The 17531-nt window shown below is 29.0% G+C and overlaps 1 pseudogene across 1 annotated transcript; it reads right to left on the bottom strand.

The window, feature by feature from the left end:
* Positions 1-785: 785 nt before the first annotated feature.
* Positions 786-1725, bottom strand: LOC120083221 (protein S40-4 pseudogene; annotated as a pseudogene). Its single transcript, XR_016531508.1, has one exon. The product of XR_016531508.1 is annotated as a protein S40-4 pseudogene (transcript).
* Between the last annotated feature and the right edge of the window lie 15806 nt (positions 1726-17531).

Genomic DNA, 17531 nt, shown 5'->3' with positions numbered 1-17531 from the left:
TTTTCGTATGTTTGAAAATCACCCTTAAATTAAATCCAATTTAAAACCAAAATTTCTAGAAAAAAAGAAAATAATAGTAATAAAATTAAGAAAAAATATCTATTTCATCCTTAAATTAAAGGCTAATTTCTATTTAGGCCAATATCAAAATATTACACATGATTTCAATTCTAATCCATATATTTCAAAATACTATAATTTTACTTTTCATATTTAAATTTTACTTTAATTTGATCCTATATTTTAAGATTTACATTTTTAAATAAAATAGTTTTCTGTTTTAGGGTGACATCTATGTTAATAGATTAAAAAGGGTTTAAAAATGATAGTTAATTAAGTTTCACTCCTAAATACCACTTTCAAAACTAAATTTAAAATCTCACTTTCATAATTGTTTTTTATTAGTACTCATTAAATGAAACTGCGTGTTTAACGAAAATTTAGATACTAAAAATGAATTATTCCCTAAAATCAACCAAAAAATATTATTTAATATTATTATTTTACACCAATTATAAGAGTAGAAGATTTGAACGGGTAATTAAAGAGGAGTAGAAAGTTTCTTCCATTCAAATAAAATAAATAAATAAAATCAACCAAACAAATAAGAAAGATTAAATAATTCTAATATACTTTAATTAAAAAAATAAAAATCGTACATCTTTATTATAATTTTTAATAATAACGATTAAAGAGAGCATCTTTGCAGATCAATTCATTACATTTCCCAAATTGCCCTACAAATTTAATGTTGAACGAAGAAGATGAAAAATTACTAATAATAATTAAAAAAAAAAGTATAAAATATTTCTATTTTTCTCGTGAAATTCAAAATACAAAATATTCCGAATTACAGATGTGAAAAAATAACGATGATCGGAACGATCGAAACGCCGCCGAGATACAACGGCCAAACGGCGGAAAAAATTAACAGAGGAAGAGGAAACGATAAAAAAATTTTGGTGGAAGAGAGATCAAAAGTCTTACTCATGGAAGGAATTCGTATATTCTATTGGAATATTCCGATTTAACTGTTCTTCGTTTTTGTTCAAATTCAATTCAATCTTCGAATCCAGTTTTCTGCCAAATCGCATCTCGAACCCTGCTCAGATCTCTCCCTTTCAACGTTCTTCCGATTCCTTCATGAACCGAAAACGAAGCGATTCTCGTCTTCGCCAGAAATTCATGCGGCGGAACCCTAAATCGCCCTTCTTCAAAGTCATCGCCGCCGTCGCCGTCTTCATCCTCGTCATCGTCGAAGTTGTCTCTCCGATTCTCGATATATTCGTTTCTCAGGATCTTCGACCAGTCGGGGATGTTGACCGGCAAAGACGCTGCGGAAACCGTTGTTACGTTCCGGTCTCCGGCGTCGACGACGGGCGAAATCCGCTTTGAGATTCGGGTTTTGGTGGCTGGACGACGGAACTCCGGGGAGGTTCCGGAGTGCGGAGAGTTGAAGAGGTCGGACTCGTCGAAATCGAAGACGGCGTCGCCACGGCAGTGGTCGGGGCCGTCGCCGGCAGGAAGAAAGCGGAACTTGGAGCGAGAGAAGTAACTCCTACCAGTCGCCATAAAGGGAAAAAGAGAGATTAAAAATCAAAAAAAGAAAAAAAAAATCCCCTCTCAGTGAGTTTTGTTTTGTTGAATTTGGAGGGATTTTGATTTTTAAGGGTTCAGAGAAATGGAGATTTTGAGGGCTTTTAAAAAGTTTTTGGGGTTTGAAGAAGAACAAAGAAGTGGATAAGATTTTCCTACAAAATTACCGAAAAGTCCCTGAGTTTTTTTTTTTTTTTTTTAAAAAAAAGAAATTAGTTCTATAGGAAATTGATAAGTTTTTAGAATTTTAGAATTTATAATATAATTTATACCCTAAATGATTCCAATTATTCTTTTTCCCCCTGATTTGATGCCTCCCTCTCTGTCATATGCCTTTATTCTCTCCGTTTAAAAGTGGTTTTTCATTTTCTTTATTTGCTATATATATATATATATCTCAATACCTTTTGTTACTATTATTTTAATTTACCAATTGCAATATGGATATGTGATAATAATATAAATATATATTTACGTAGCGTTTGGAGCAATGAATTGATATAGTCTTAGGTTATTATAGTTGGGTTATAATAGTTTGTGTTTGTGGTATAGATTATTTTAGTTTTGGTTAATATAATATGTGTTTGAGGTGGAAACTATTTTAGTTTTGAAGGAAAGAGTAAACACTATAACAAAGAATAAAAAAAATGATGAATGTAAAATAGGAAAAAAATAGTAGGTACAGTAGCAAATGAGGGTTTTGAAATTATGTTGATTGTAGCTAACTGGGGAATATAAAATAATATTTATTGAGCAAAAGGTGGTTATTATAGTTTTAGATAGTTCTTATTCCAAACACACCCTTAATTATATTATAAATTACCTCAATCTTGGAGACATTATTTTCATTTGATAAACTTTTTTTACATCTCGTTTGATTAAAGTAAGATGCGTAAAGATGAAAGTATCGTGAGGCATCTTGAAATACTAATTATGGTAGACTACACCGATGTGCATTCCAATATTCGTATTATCATAATATATTACATAATAAACCTTTTTTTTTTTTTTACTTTTTGAAAAAATGTTTTTAATTTTTTATACGTGTGATTTGGATGTGGTGCAGCTAAGAATTATTCATATAATTTGTAAGCTAAATTGCAAAAGTACCTTTGGACTTTGCCCTTCATTTTAAGTATACTTGTCTTCCTTCTAAAAGTTTCAAAATAATCCTTCATTTTCATCAATTGAAAACTACCTTGGAGCAAAAGTCCATTAGATTAGTAGATAGAATTGAATTAGGGAATAATGCGCGATGTTCTGATTCTAATTTATGTTCTAGGCCACTCCATACTAGTTGAATCTTCAATTTTATATAACATTTTAATGCATCTTTACTCTAAGTAGTTTGGAAAACTTTTATGAAAGGTCAATCATCATATTATAACTTCTAAAAGTTTAGGGATTTTCTTTTTAAACTAGGGGTAAAGTCGTTGTGTATTTTAAATTATTTAGTTTGTGTTTGTTTTTTAAGATTCAAATATTGTTTTTAGTTAAACTACAAGTTTTATCCTTAAACTTTTAGGTTTATGTCTATTTGGTCATTGAATTTTTTAACTTTGTGTCAAATAGATCCTTGAATTTTAAGACCTTTTTAAGAGGTTCTTAAATTTTCAATTTCATATTTATTTGTAAATTTATCTTGAATTTTTAAGACATTTGTAAGAAGTAGAAAACAAAACAAAGTAACCTATAACTGGGAGTTAGTCATTACTACAAAAATAGTATTACTTAATGTTTGTAACTTTAAATTACTTATGATTTTTGTAAAATGTGAAGTAATAGATAATTTTAAAGAAAAACATCAAGAAAATGTTAAAAAATCGGAGGTTGGAGGAGTTTTTCGGATTTTTTATGCTGAAACAATACTTTATATTTAAAAAACGTCAAGTTTAATTATTTATTTTATTTTATTTTTTTGTCATTTTTTAAAACATCAAGTATAATTTTTCATTTTTAATTATTTTAGGCATTGACTTTGTTCTAATTTCTTCTTCATCCCCACACGATTTTTCTTCTGTCTATGACACACCCAAAATGCATGTTTTTCTTCTTCCCATGCATAGAACCCCCAAATCAACACACCCAAAAGTTAGGATTTGCGTAGAACCACCAAATCAACACACCCAAATCGGTCCCTTCATGCTGCCGAGAAGAGAATTTTTTGCCGGTGGTTTGCTACAAATTTTCTATCGGTGGTTCTCGCTGTTGTCGGTGGTTCCACACCACTGCATTGACAATAGTACCAACGCAAACCCCCCTGTAAGTACCATCGAGGCTTTGATCATTTGTATATCTCTTTTGTCTCAGCAGAAATTTGCCTTGTTCACGTGACCTTGAATTTTCCTGCATTTACCTTCTTCATTATTTATCTAGGATCAGCTGATGTAATCTCTTCATTTGCATTTCCTTTGTTCACACGACCATGAATTGTATATTTGTTGTTCTTTGTACGATTTCTAGAATTGATAGGCTGGATTTTCTTTCTCTACTTTTGTTGTTCTTTGTACGATTTTTAGAATTTTATTCGGAATGGTGTTTTCACCATAGAAATGATCTTCAAGCCTGAAAACTAAACTTGTAATTTAGTGTAGAAAAACGGGGAAAAACGAAATGCTTCTTTCTTGTTGTTACCTCCTGAAGGTGGAAACCTTTCCCTTACGACGTTCACTCTGATTGGCAGTACTTTTCTTTCCCTATATTTATTTAGTTCTTTCAACACATTTCTCTTCATTTTGTCACTTCACTGAAACTTTGTTCTTTTTTATTATCCAGTTGAAGTAGGGTTGACAACGAAGTCGAGTCGGAACGGGGAAAGAGGACTCCCCATCCGCATCCCCATGGGGGTATTTCCCCCCAATCCCGTCGGGGAAATGGATCCCTTTGGGGACCCATTCCTATAAATATATATATATATATATATATATATATATAAATTAATCGGGGACCCAGTTAGAATCCTCGGTTTGACCCATCTTCGACGAAATCGGGGATTCTCCGCCCCAATCGAGACGAAGACCCGCGGAGATTTTTGCCAACTCTAAGCTGAAGGTGGTTTCATAGTTAACATTGAATTTCATTGGAATTTTGAAGAACATGGAGTTTTGAAGATCTATAAAAAAAAAATCTGCATTGTTGTTCAATTTTTTGCCGTTTCTTTTCCAATTTGTATGGTTAACCCTACTTTTGGCTTGAAACTCCAAAATGCATTTCAATCATGATATTTTAGGGTAGTTTCTCGTTCGGGTTAGGCTTCATTTAATTGATTTTAAGATGATTTTTTCATCAATTTAACCAAGTTATGGATATTCTGATTTTTTTTATAGGTACTCGTTTATTAACTTTTAATCTGTTATAGGTATTTGAACTCAAAAGAAGTTTCAAAGTACATATTTGTTGACCCATACTTTATATCTGCTGGACAAATCACTCACGAAATTAGGCGGAACCTATATAATAGATTAATAACTTCACAACAAAATCACTTCGTTTTTGCTCCTTTTAATCCAGGGTAAGTAAAGTTTTACTAATCAATTCATTAAAAGTTCTTGCATTAACAATAAACATATATTACTTGTATTTTATTTAGTGATCATTGGGAACTACTGGCTATTAACGTGTATGATGATATCGTCTATTATCTTGATTCATTGTGAACATCATCTCGAGTAGATATTAGATACATAACAAACACGTAAGTTAACTTCTTGCCCTATGATGCTTTTTGTCACTTTAAAGTTTACTTTATTTTACTATTTTGTGGGTATTTCTTGACAATAGGGCTATTGTGATCATTCGATCCCAAAAAAATATTCAAAAATGTAAAAAAAAACATTATGAAAAACCTTAAAGGCAAGTATAAACATATTTATTTGTTAATTAAATTATATATATGTACGTTATTCCTAGTTTGTATGCAACATAAATTATTTTTGTTTATGTGTATTATTGCAGTGTCCTTTACAAGTTGGAACCACTGAATGTGGATACTATGTGATGAGATACATGAGAGATATTATCACTAAAAGGAGCAAAGTAGTCACAAGTTCGATATGTTGTTAATTAATACCTATTTACATCATTCTCAATAGTTCAAATATATAACATTTGACAAAATAAGTATTGACTTCAATACATGGGTTTTATATTAGATTGATATGACAGACTCGTATAATCAATTTGAGTTGGACGAGGTGCGAGCTAGTTGAATTTTTGGGTCCCCACATGTGATGGTAACAATCTGCATATTTTGGATATTGACAATCATTTTTTTTTTGTTGAAGATATGGGTTAGACATGTATTGTTGATATTGGATGTAGAGGTAGAATGTTTATATGGTAATTTTGGAAACGTGTGTATATTGATCATATAGTGTACTTGGATACATATAGTTGGTGTAATTTTTGGAATTGTAGATATTTGGGTTTGTTCTTTTGGGATTTTAGTTTATATTGGGATTGAACATTCTTTTGAAATTGTTCATATGATCGGGTTGATATAGTCTTCTATATAACTTACAAATTAGATTGTTCATGTATGTACTTTGTTATGAATTTTGTAACATTTTATGGCTGTAAGTATATGTATGATAACTATGTTCAAGGATATATATGCACTTTGTTAGCTAGGTTGGTGAAAGGTTTGATTGATTGAAGAAGTTTAAAGAGTTTAATATATGTATTGTTTGTAAACTTGGGTAAAAAAATGGTCATCCCATCATTGTTGGACTTTAAAACAGGAAATTATATAGGTAATTTCTAATAGTATATTTTTTTTTTTAAAAAAAAAAAAGCTTGACAAGCAAAACATATCAAGTATTCTTTAAGTTGTCAGTTTTTGGGTGTAGAGAAAAAATTACATTTGACGAGTAAAAATGGTTAAATTACGAAGAAACTTGATCCATAATAAATGTCAATAATTCAGATACTTGACACTTAAAATAAGTCAATAAATCTCATATACTTGACAGTTATAACATATCGAGTAAATTACAATTTGACGTTTCTAGCCAGTGAAAAAAATTCTCTTATTCTCGACACGGGTTTACTTGACGTTTTTAAAAACGTCAAATAACACTGATACTTGATTGCAAAAAAAAAAAATGTCAAGTAATACTATTTTTGTAGTAGTGAGTGTTTATAAACTTATTTCTCAAAAATAATTTTGAGATTTTTTAAATTTGGATCCATAGAAGTTTTGAAATGAGTTGTAAGGTTTAAAAAAACATAACTATTTTGATTTTGGTCCTTAAGCTCTTATCTTTAAAATGTTTGTTACTAGTCCATGAAATTAAGTTTAAGAAAAATGTTTTAGTAGTTAAATTATTTTATAACTGATAAAAATTACGTCAAATAAACTTTTGTGACATATATTTGTCCATTTTACACGCTAGTTCATGTATTTAAGTTTAACTTGCACGACTCAAATGATTAAGATAATATTATATCATTGAAACTATATTTCCACGCACCTTTATATGTTTGAACTAAAAATATAAATACAAATATTCAAATTTCGACCATTTATTAGTTAAATAATTATTAACTAACCACATGAACTAAAATGGTTACATTTATTTACTTCTCAATAATATTAGTGTATGGACTCAAACGTTAATTCTAGATCTGTATGTATAATTATTAAAAATAAAGCAAGCTTGTGAAATGAACTTCCACTTAAAATTTGTTGAGGAGTATATTCTTGAAAAATTCCTCACAAGAGTCATTTTATTTAAAAATTTTCTTATATTATTTTACCAATTATATTTTTCAAACGTAGAATATTCTTCTAATTTTCGAAAGAAAATAACAATATTATATTAATGAGAAGCATCCGATAAAATTGCATGAACATACTTATAGAAAAAGAAAATTGATTTAATAATATCGAAATATTATTTTTATATTATGGGAAAGCCGTGTTGAAAGAGTGTAATCTTAATTTATTAAATTGTTACGTTGTTTTTCTTAACAGAAAGATTGTATTCTTTTAATATATTAAAGACTAAATCATAATCGAAATAGAGGTATTTGTCTGGTCATTAATTTGAAACAATGTTCCTAAGAAAAATAAATTGAAACTGGAATTTTTTTTCCTCTATAAAATGTAAATATTTTTATATTTTTATATTTATAAAAATTTCCCTTGAAAATGATGAATTAAAAAATATATAGTAATTTGTCATTTTATTTTGGGCCTTTATCATCCTCTCAAATTGAAGTAGTTTGTGATTAAACTGAATCAGTCTTAAATTATGAGAAATTACTTGAATTGTCTCTAAATTATGAGAGTTCTTCCGACTATAACTTCAAATTCATGAAATTGCATCGATCAACGTGCTTGAAGTGAAGACTATGGTGGAAAGTTTGATCAAGGTTTACACGCATTGGAAGGGTCAAAACCCTCCAGTGATGATTGAATTTGATTTTCTGGACGTGGTTAAATTATTGAACTGTTAGGACTCTGATTTGTTCGAAGTTGTTCTTTTTTATGAGGGAGGCTCTTAGTTTGACAGGGTCTTTAAATATATGTAATTTTCGTAAGGTATCTAGAGAGGAGAATAAGACTACTCACAATCTTACTTTCTTGCCATCCTTTTATAAGTCTTATTTAATTTGGAAAGACGTCTTTCTATTGTTCCCTTATTTTTGAAAGGGAGTGATTGAGTTTTGTTTGACTTGTGTTGCTTGTTAAAAAAAATTGTGAATTTGTCACAATTAAAATTAATCACTAACAAAATGTTAATGATATAATGCTTAATTGTAACAATGATGTAACTTCATATTACTATTCAAATTAAAAGTAGAAAAATTTGTGACTCTTTAATAACTACTTAGTTTTCTATTTTTAAAATTTAAGTCGGAGAAATTACAAATAACATAGAAAATTAGAGTAAATATTAATAAATAAACATATAAATAATTATGTTGAGGGACAAATATCTTGCTCTTTTTAAGGAGATTCAAGTCATTTACGGTATGTATTGTATTTCTCTATATCAACCATTGGTGCAACACATGTTCTCTAACTTGTCCCCTCCAAGATATAACAACCTAATTGAAATGTTTTGTAACTCAAACCACTTTGCAACGAAAGATTGAGCTCAAAGCTCCACAACTAATAACTATTCAATTCTGTTTAGAATTGTGAGACTGACAATTCTTTCTAAGATCATTATCTGTCTCAATATGTGTTTTTTGGTCGTCTCGTATGTTAGTTGAGATATTATTTCTACAAAGATTTTGTTTCCTTATTTGGAAGATTTTGACCATATATTTTCTTTGAAATAAGTTCCCTTTTCTTTCTATTTTCAAATATATTGTTAGACTTGGTCTTTGCATTTTGCTATGCATGTTTAAGGCTGCTCTTGTTATCTATTAGGGTTGCGCAATTTGATTAAAAAAGATGATCTTCATGGCGGCTGTCTTGAGACTGAAATTACAAGTGTGTAACCTTCTCGACGAAAGCTCTGTAAGTGTCCTTAATTCATCAGTGCTCATGCAAAAATTGTCGTTGAATGTGTAATAAGTTGAGAAAGGATTCTCTAACTTAGGGGAGCCTAAGTTCATATAGTGGAGTGACCTTCATTTGAAGGAAGAAAGATAAACTACTTGAGAGTTGGAGTCTCACACTTAGGAGGAATTTAAATGTTCATTTACTAATGTATTCATGCATAAGGGGATCCTAAGTTATATATTGAGAAAGAGCCTCGCATTTAGGGGGATCCTAAGTATTATTTTAAAAAGTCGAGCTTGACGTATGTCACTGTTATTGATTGTAACAACAAATAAGCACAACGTTGTAATTGTTTTACTTTACATTAGTAGATTTATCTTTCTTGGGTATACTACCTCCAGACTTACGTAGGTGATGTTTCACGAACTGGGTTATCAATTTCTATGATCTTTGTTCTTTCTTGTTTTGTATGTTATTTTTTAAGATGAAAACAACGTCAAGAAAAAAAAAAACATCTGGACACAACATCTTCAACAATCATCTAACCTCATCTCCAAACGGCATCCTACAACAAAACAAAAACATTCAAATGTCATTTTACTTCCAGAAATAAACAAAAAAACTCCAAGTTCAACTCCAAACGACATTCCTGACGCTCAAACACATGTAAAAACGAGTTCAAGCATTCATGAACATCTATAAACACACAAAAACTCCAAGGTCAATGAGAAAACGAGTATAAATATAACCTAACTCTACCCACCCCCTACGACATTCCCGACGCTCATAAATATCAAAAAACACATAAAAACCTACGAGTTCAACTCCCTACCCACCTCCACAACATTCAAACTTCATAAACAAGAACGAACACACAAAGAACTCAAACTTTCCCCCCAAAACAATCTAAACCAAACTTGACCCTCCCATATACATGGGCAACTTTCTGTTTAATATCTACGATTGTGCATTTTATTACCATTCTGTTTTTCAAATTGTTCTTATTAAAAGAAGAAATGAAAGAAATATGAGCAAACTAAAGAGCAGAGGAGAAGAGTATGATAAGAGATCTATTTAAAACTTAAATTAATCACATTTTTTCAACAATTCTTCAAATAAGTTTTTACATAACAAAATAACTCTTAACTCAAATAAAACTCTAATTTAAAAATTATCAAATATTAAAAAACGTAACTACATAAGCTTAATTATAAATACTAATTCTATAGTTTTGTTTTATTATAAACTTTTTACTAATCTATAAAAAACCTAAATTAAAGAAAAGTATTGTTGCATTAAAAAAAATGAAAATCACAATAAAAAATAATTTAGACGAGAAAAAAAAAACTTAAAACTGAAAGCGTTATTATGAAAGGAGAAAACAATAATTGAGCTTTTTAAATAACCAATCAAAACTAAATTCAAAATTTAAAAGGAACTAAAATCAAATTACATTTAAAAGTAAATGTATATATATATTTTTTTTATCTTAAGAGACTGTTTGGGACGCTAAGATGATGATGTGGAGAGTTCTAATGTCTGAAAAGGTCTGATATCTGTGTTTAAATGTGTATAGTTCTTATATTTAAGTTGATAGGTCTGTGTTTAAGTTGTTATGTCTGAGTTGTTATCTCTGAGTTCATATATCTGTATTTGGGTGTGCAGAGTTGTTATGTCTGAGTTCATATGTCTGTGTTTGGGTGTGTAGAGTTGTTTATGTCAGTGTTATCTGATTCAAATTTTGTACTCTATAATAATTTGCCTGTATGAATACTATTTTTTTTTTAAATCTTATAATTCAACTATTGTATCCATCCTATTTGGAATAAGACATTGATTGTATTTTTTTATTCTTTCCAATCTCAAGATATAGTATACAATTTAATTTTATATTAAAATAATTAAAAATATTATATTAATTATTAAAATTTATTAAATCTAAGTAATATATTTATATTTATTAATTAATTAAGTTATATTTTTATTGTTCAATTTTTCAAAAATAAAAATCTCATACTTTGCAAAGTAACTTAAGTAACTTCAATATTGAAAAGTAGGTAAACATTAAGGAAAATAAATAAAGACAATGCAAATACTTATAAACAAATTAAAAAATTAATAACGCCAAATCAAATTACATTTAAAAAAAGATTGTATTTTTTTTACCCTAAAAGTCATCCCACCAATGTTTTTTTTTCATTAATTTCTTTATCCAAAGAAAGTTAACTTCTTGGAATGCCGTCTGAGCAAAAACAAAAACGACAAATTTTTTTTTAAAAAAATTAGAATATTATTAAAGTACAATATGCTTCTATTAAAAAAATAAATATAAAATAAAAAAGAAAGTGGTATTGGAAATTTGTAGAATATGGAAGAAAGTTATAAAAACCGCGTTAGGAAGGTTCTTACCATTTCCGTCACGTGCCAAGTGCTGGACCAGCCATGAACGCCACGTGTAGAACCACCAAAAATCTTATCCACCAAGTAACAAAAATAAAATTACGGTTTAAATACTATTTTTCATCCCTATCATTTTTGTTTTTATTTCGTATCCATCTCTATATTTTTAAAATAATCATTTCAATATTTATAATTATAATTATAATTTATTTTAATTCGTGTATTATCAAAATATTCATTTTAATCTTTGTACTCGTCAAAAGTAATTATTATAGTCTATTTCTTTTCATTTTTACTTCATATTTATTGATCAAAATGATCATCTTTTTAAAATTCAAGAACTAAAATTAAAAATACTAGGATCAAAATAAATATTTAAATCAAAATATAAGTATATTAAACTAAAATAAATATTTTAAAATTATAAATATCAAAATGAAAGAAAAAAAAATACGAGGATCGTAGTAAGATTATTTATAAAAAGGAAAAAAAAACCACCACGAAGGTAAAGAGGAAAGAACGAAGGAGAAGGGTATTTTGGGGAAAGCGGAGAACTTTTGTCTCATTCGAGACCAAATTGTAGCTATGTGGACCCCACCGCCAAACCCACATCAATGACTCATCTTTTTTTTTTTTTTTTTTTTGGGGATAGGTTGTTGTTTGTAGTACATTTGGGAAATTTGTCGTGACGCGAAGGAAAGTGGTCCCCACCTCTTCCATTCCTCTGTAAATGGAGTTGCTGACACGTGTTGTATTGTTGCCACGTGGTGGCATTATGGCTTCGAGAGATCCATATTGCCACGTGCATGTGGGCCCATTGCTTCCCTGGGGCTAGTGGGTTTTGTCTCTTACACGCGTCCTCCATTTATTTAATTTCTGAAAATTTTATTTATTTTCCAATAGAATATCAAAACTGAGGGCCCCAAGCAAACAATAGCCATAACATAACAAACCCATAGGCCATAGGCCATACCCATAATATTAAATTAGGTTACATTTTGTTCACTAAATTATAAAAAATACTATTTTAATTTTGCCGAAAGTTCTCATTATTTTAAAAGTCATAATATTACATTTTGTTTTTTAAAATCTATTAAAATAATGTTATGGTGATTTAAAACGAACATTGAGAGTGTTATATCGTTTCATTTCAAAGTTTTTATTTTGCATTCTTAAAGACTTCTACTCTATATTAATTTTTAAGCGTATACGATAAGTTAAAAGAATAACATTACAATATTTAAATAAATAAATAAATAAAATGATATATTTTATAACTTAGCCTCTATTTACTTATCAATACTACTTGTGGATTTAATTGGTTGTATGGCAACATAATTGAACAAAATTTATGGGTTGAATTACAAATTTATTTTCACCTCAATAAATAGTAGGTTGATCTCACCTTGTAATTATTGGTCCAAAAAATTGAAAATTTGATTGGATTTTAAAGATGATCTCTATTTAGTTTCATTTGTATGTGTGTGTTTCTAAATAATTTTAATAGATTCCTAGAGTAATACTAGTATTTTTTTTAGTATGATAGTTACAGAGTAGAGGATTGAACCTCCGATTTCTTAGATTGAAGCGTATGTCAATATCACTGAGTTAAGTTCATTTTGACATAGTAGTATTTAGATGGTGATAGTGATACTAATATAAATTAATGAATTTGTATGGTGTAACAATTAATGACACAAATGGATAAATGAATGGATGAATGAAGAAGATTATAACTATTTCATAACTATTTTGTTTCAAATTTTTTCATTTTCTTACAAATGTTTAGTAAATTTTCACATTTTCTAAAATGATATAGTTGAATTCTTAGTCAAATTTCAAAAATCAAATCAAATTCTTAAAAATTATTTTTTCTAATTTTCAAAATTTATCGGATTTTGTAAACTTTTTTAAAAAGTAAATTAAAAAAAAAACTATATGTGAAATAGAAAATCACTTTTGCCCTCAAATCTTCATTTTGTTCATTTACTCCCTTTTTTTCATTTGGCTGATTATCTGACTTTGATGATGGTAAATAACTTACTACAATCAAAACTGGAAGTTTTAGATGCAATTAAAATGTTTTTTTTTAAACCGCAGTTAAGACGTTTTAAAGTTTAAAAAGTCAATAGGCACCCCTATTGTGAATTTGAGGAGTAGAACGACGTACAATGAATATAGAGAAAATATAATGTAATAATATATAATAAAATAAATAAATATTAAAATAAATATAATGTAATATATAAATAAAATAAAATAATAAAATATGAAATAAGAAACTCCACTTTCTCCAATTTTCATGAATAATTACCTTGACACTGATAATGTGTAATGTTGAGACACGTGGACAACACTTTGGGAAATGGAGGCACGACACGGTCATGGACAGTAAGCATGAACATCTAATTGACATCTATTATCATAATATTTATAATACTCTCTCTTAGATACCCATTATATATATGAAATATTCCTCATTAAAACTTTATTAGGAAAAGCCCAGTGGAAAAAAAAAATCCTAGTAAAGGGAAATAGTACATTTTTCCTATAATTTATACTCCTAAAAAGTATATTTACTCCCCTCATGGAAACATCACTTAAGATCTCTGGGTCACCCCATTCTAATGTTGTGCACCAGTTTTTCAAAGGTTGTGATAAATAATATCTTTGTAAATAAGTCTGCTAGGTTATCTTTCAAACAAATTTGTTGTATAGAGAGGTCGCCATTTTCTTCAAGATCATGAGTGTAGAAAAGCTTTGATGAAATATGTTTTGTTCTATCTCCTTTAATATATACTTCTTTGATTTGGAATATGCATGTTATGTTGTCTTCATATAATATTGTTGGAAGATTTTTATTAGAAGATAAACTACATGTTTAATGAATATGCTGAGTCATTGGTCTTAGCCATATACATACTCAACTAGCCTCGTGAATTGCAAAAATTTTAGCATGATTTGAGGAAGAGTAGCTGTTATGATTTGTTTCACTAATCACCACGATACAACAATTCCTCCATATTTGAATAGATAATTTGTTTGAGATTTAACTTTGTGTGGATCAGATAAATATCCAGAATCTGCATAACCAACTAGATCAAAATTCGTTTTATTTGAATAAAACAAACCCATATCAATCATTCCTTGGAGATAACAAAGTATATGTTTAATTTTGTTCCCATGTCTTTTTGTTGGAGAAGAACTATATTGCTAATAAATTTACTGAAAATACAATATCTAGTCTTGTATTATTAGCAAGATACATAAGTGCACCAATTGCATTAAGTCATGGTACTTCAGAACTAAGAAATTCTTCATTATCATCTCGAGGTCGAAATATATCTTTCTTCACATCTTGTGAACGAACTTCCATTAGTATGTTCAATGGATGTGATTTGTCCATATAAAATCTTTTCAAAAATTTTCTTGTATAAGTTGACTAATGAACAAATATCCCATATGCTAGATGCTCAATTTGCAAACCAAGACAAGATTTTGATTTCTGAGATCTTTCATCTCAGATTCTTTCTTAAGATATTCTATAGTCTTTGAATACTCTTATGGAGTCTCAATTATATTTAAGTCATCAACATATAAAGTTATAATAGTAAATATTGACTGTGATTTCTTTATAAAAACACATTGATATATTGGATTGTTTTGATATCCTTCTTTTAATAAATATCCACTCAGGCGATTGTACCACATTCGTCTTTATTGTTTCAATCCATATAGAGATCTTTGTAACTTTATTGAATACAATTCCTGGGAATTTGATTTTATATGTTTTAGGTACCTTAAATCCTTTGTGATTCTCATATAAGTATCAATATTAAGAGATCCATATAAATATGTTGTGACTACATCCATAAGATGCATATCCAAATTTTCATATACAGTTAGACCAATTATATATCTTAGTGTAATTGCATCTACCACCGGAGAATACTTCTCCTCATAATCAATACTAGGTCTCTATGAAAAATCTTGTGCAACTAATCTTGCTTTATATCTTGGATCTCATTATTTTAATTCTTTTTTCTCACAAATACCTATTTTGTATCCCACAGGTTTGACACCTTCTAGTGTTCAGACTAGTGGTCCAAAAGCCTGACGTTTTGAGGGTGAGTTTAATTCCGCCTCTTGCTTCTTTCAATTGAAGCCAATATTTTCTCTGTCGACATTCTTCAATAGATTTTGATTCAGAATCCTCATTTTCAGATATAATATCAAGATTAACGTTATATGCAAAAATGTTGTTAGTAACTACATGAGTTCGATTCCATCATTTTTCTGTCATGATATAGTTTATTGGAATCTCATTATTATCTTTATGTATTCCACCTTCCTCATTAGTCATGTCATGAATTTCTTCATGGGTATTTATATCCTCAACCAAGTCTTCTTGACTATTTATTATTTCTCTTTTTCGAGGATTTTTATCTTTGGAACATACTGGTCTACCATGCTTCTAACGTGTTCCATACTCATTAGTGACAGCTTGCTATGTTGGGATATCAATTTTCGATGGAACATTTGCAACTGGTATATGTGATTTAGTTACTTTCTTTGCATCTATAAATGCATTTGGTAACTGATTTGATATATTTTGCGAATGAATTATCTTTTGAACTTCAAGTTCACATTGATCTGTACGGAGATCTAAATGAGACAATAATAATGCATTCTATGTAATTTCTTTTTCCAACTTTTTAATTCCTCCGCTTAATGTTGGAAAATTTGTCTCAATAAAATGACAATTAGCAAATCGTGCAGTAAATACATCACTCGTCAGGGGTTCAAGATATTTAATAATTGATGGAGAATCATATCCAATATATATTCCTAACCTCTTTTGAAGACCCACCTTAGTGCGTTGTGATGGAGCAATTAGAACATATATTACACATCCAAAAATTCTTAGATGAGAAATATTTGGCTCATGACTATAAACTAATTTTAATGGCGAGTACTTATGATAAGCTATTGGCCTAATGCGTACAAGTGAAGCTGCATGCAAAATAACTCGTTCCCATACAAATGAAGGAAACTTAGCTCTCATAAGTAAATGGTCTTGCAATTAATTGCAAACTTTTTATGAATGATTCTGCTAAACCATTTTATGTATGAACATGAGCTATAGGATGTTCAACACTTATCCCGATTGACATAAAATAATGATAAAAAACTTGGGATGTAAATTCACCAACATTATCAAGATGAATGATCTCAATTGTATAATCAGGAAATTGTGCTCTTAACTCAATTATTTAAGCAAGTAATCTTGCAAATGCAAGATTTCAACTTGATAATAAGCACAAATGTGACTATCTACTGGATATATCTAAATGAACCACATATATCACCATGAATTCGTTCTAAAAAATGTAGGTGATTCAATCTCCACTTTAGTTGGTGATGGTCAATTTTCCTTGAGAGCAAGCACGACATGATAATTCATTAGATTGAAGAATCTAGTGGCTCTTCAATGGATGTCCATTTAAATTCTCAATAATTCTTCTCATCATTATAGATCCTGGATAACCTAATCTATCATGCCAAATTGTAAATATGTCTGGATTCATGAACTTCAGGTTCATTGATGCATATGTTTCAATTACTCGTATATGAGTATAATATAATCCAGAAGATAAAGGAAGTAACTCTTCCAATATACATTTTTAATATGAGACAGTAGATATGATATAAAGATATTTCATATTATTTTTTTTATCAGTCTCAATATGATAATCATTGCAACGTGTATCTTTAAAACTAAGTAGATTTCTCTTTGATTGACTAGAGAACAATGCATTGTCAATTGTAAATTTTGTTCCTCTAGGCAAAATAATATTTGTTTTTCTAAATCCTTCAATTAGGTTTGTAGAACCTAATACTATATTGACTTTTGCTTCCAGCATTGTCAATTTGGAAAAATATTTTCTACTTGTAAGTATTGTATGTGTAATTGTACTGTCTGCCAGATATAGATATTCTTTACTCATTTTTGAGTCACCTAACATTTGAAAATGATTTAGGATTCTTCATTAAAATAAAATAATTACAATAAGAAAAA

This window comes from Benincasa hispida, chromosome 8 (assembly GCF_027475165.1).
Source record: "Benincasa hispida cultivar pf3 chromosome 8, pf3_genome.v1.1, whole genome shotgun sequence".
NCBI classification, from domain to species: domain Eukaryota; kingdom Viridiplantae; phylum Streptophyta; class Magnoliopsida; order Cucurbitales; family Cucurbitaceae; genus Benincasa; species Benincasa hispida.
Note: the sequence above shows the minus strand (reverse complement) of the source record. Positions and strands in the feature narration are given on the sequence as shown.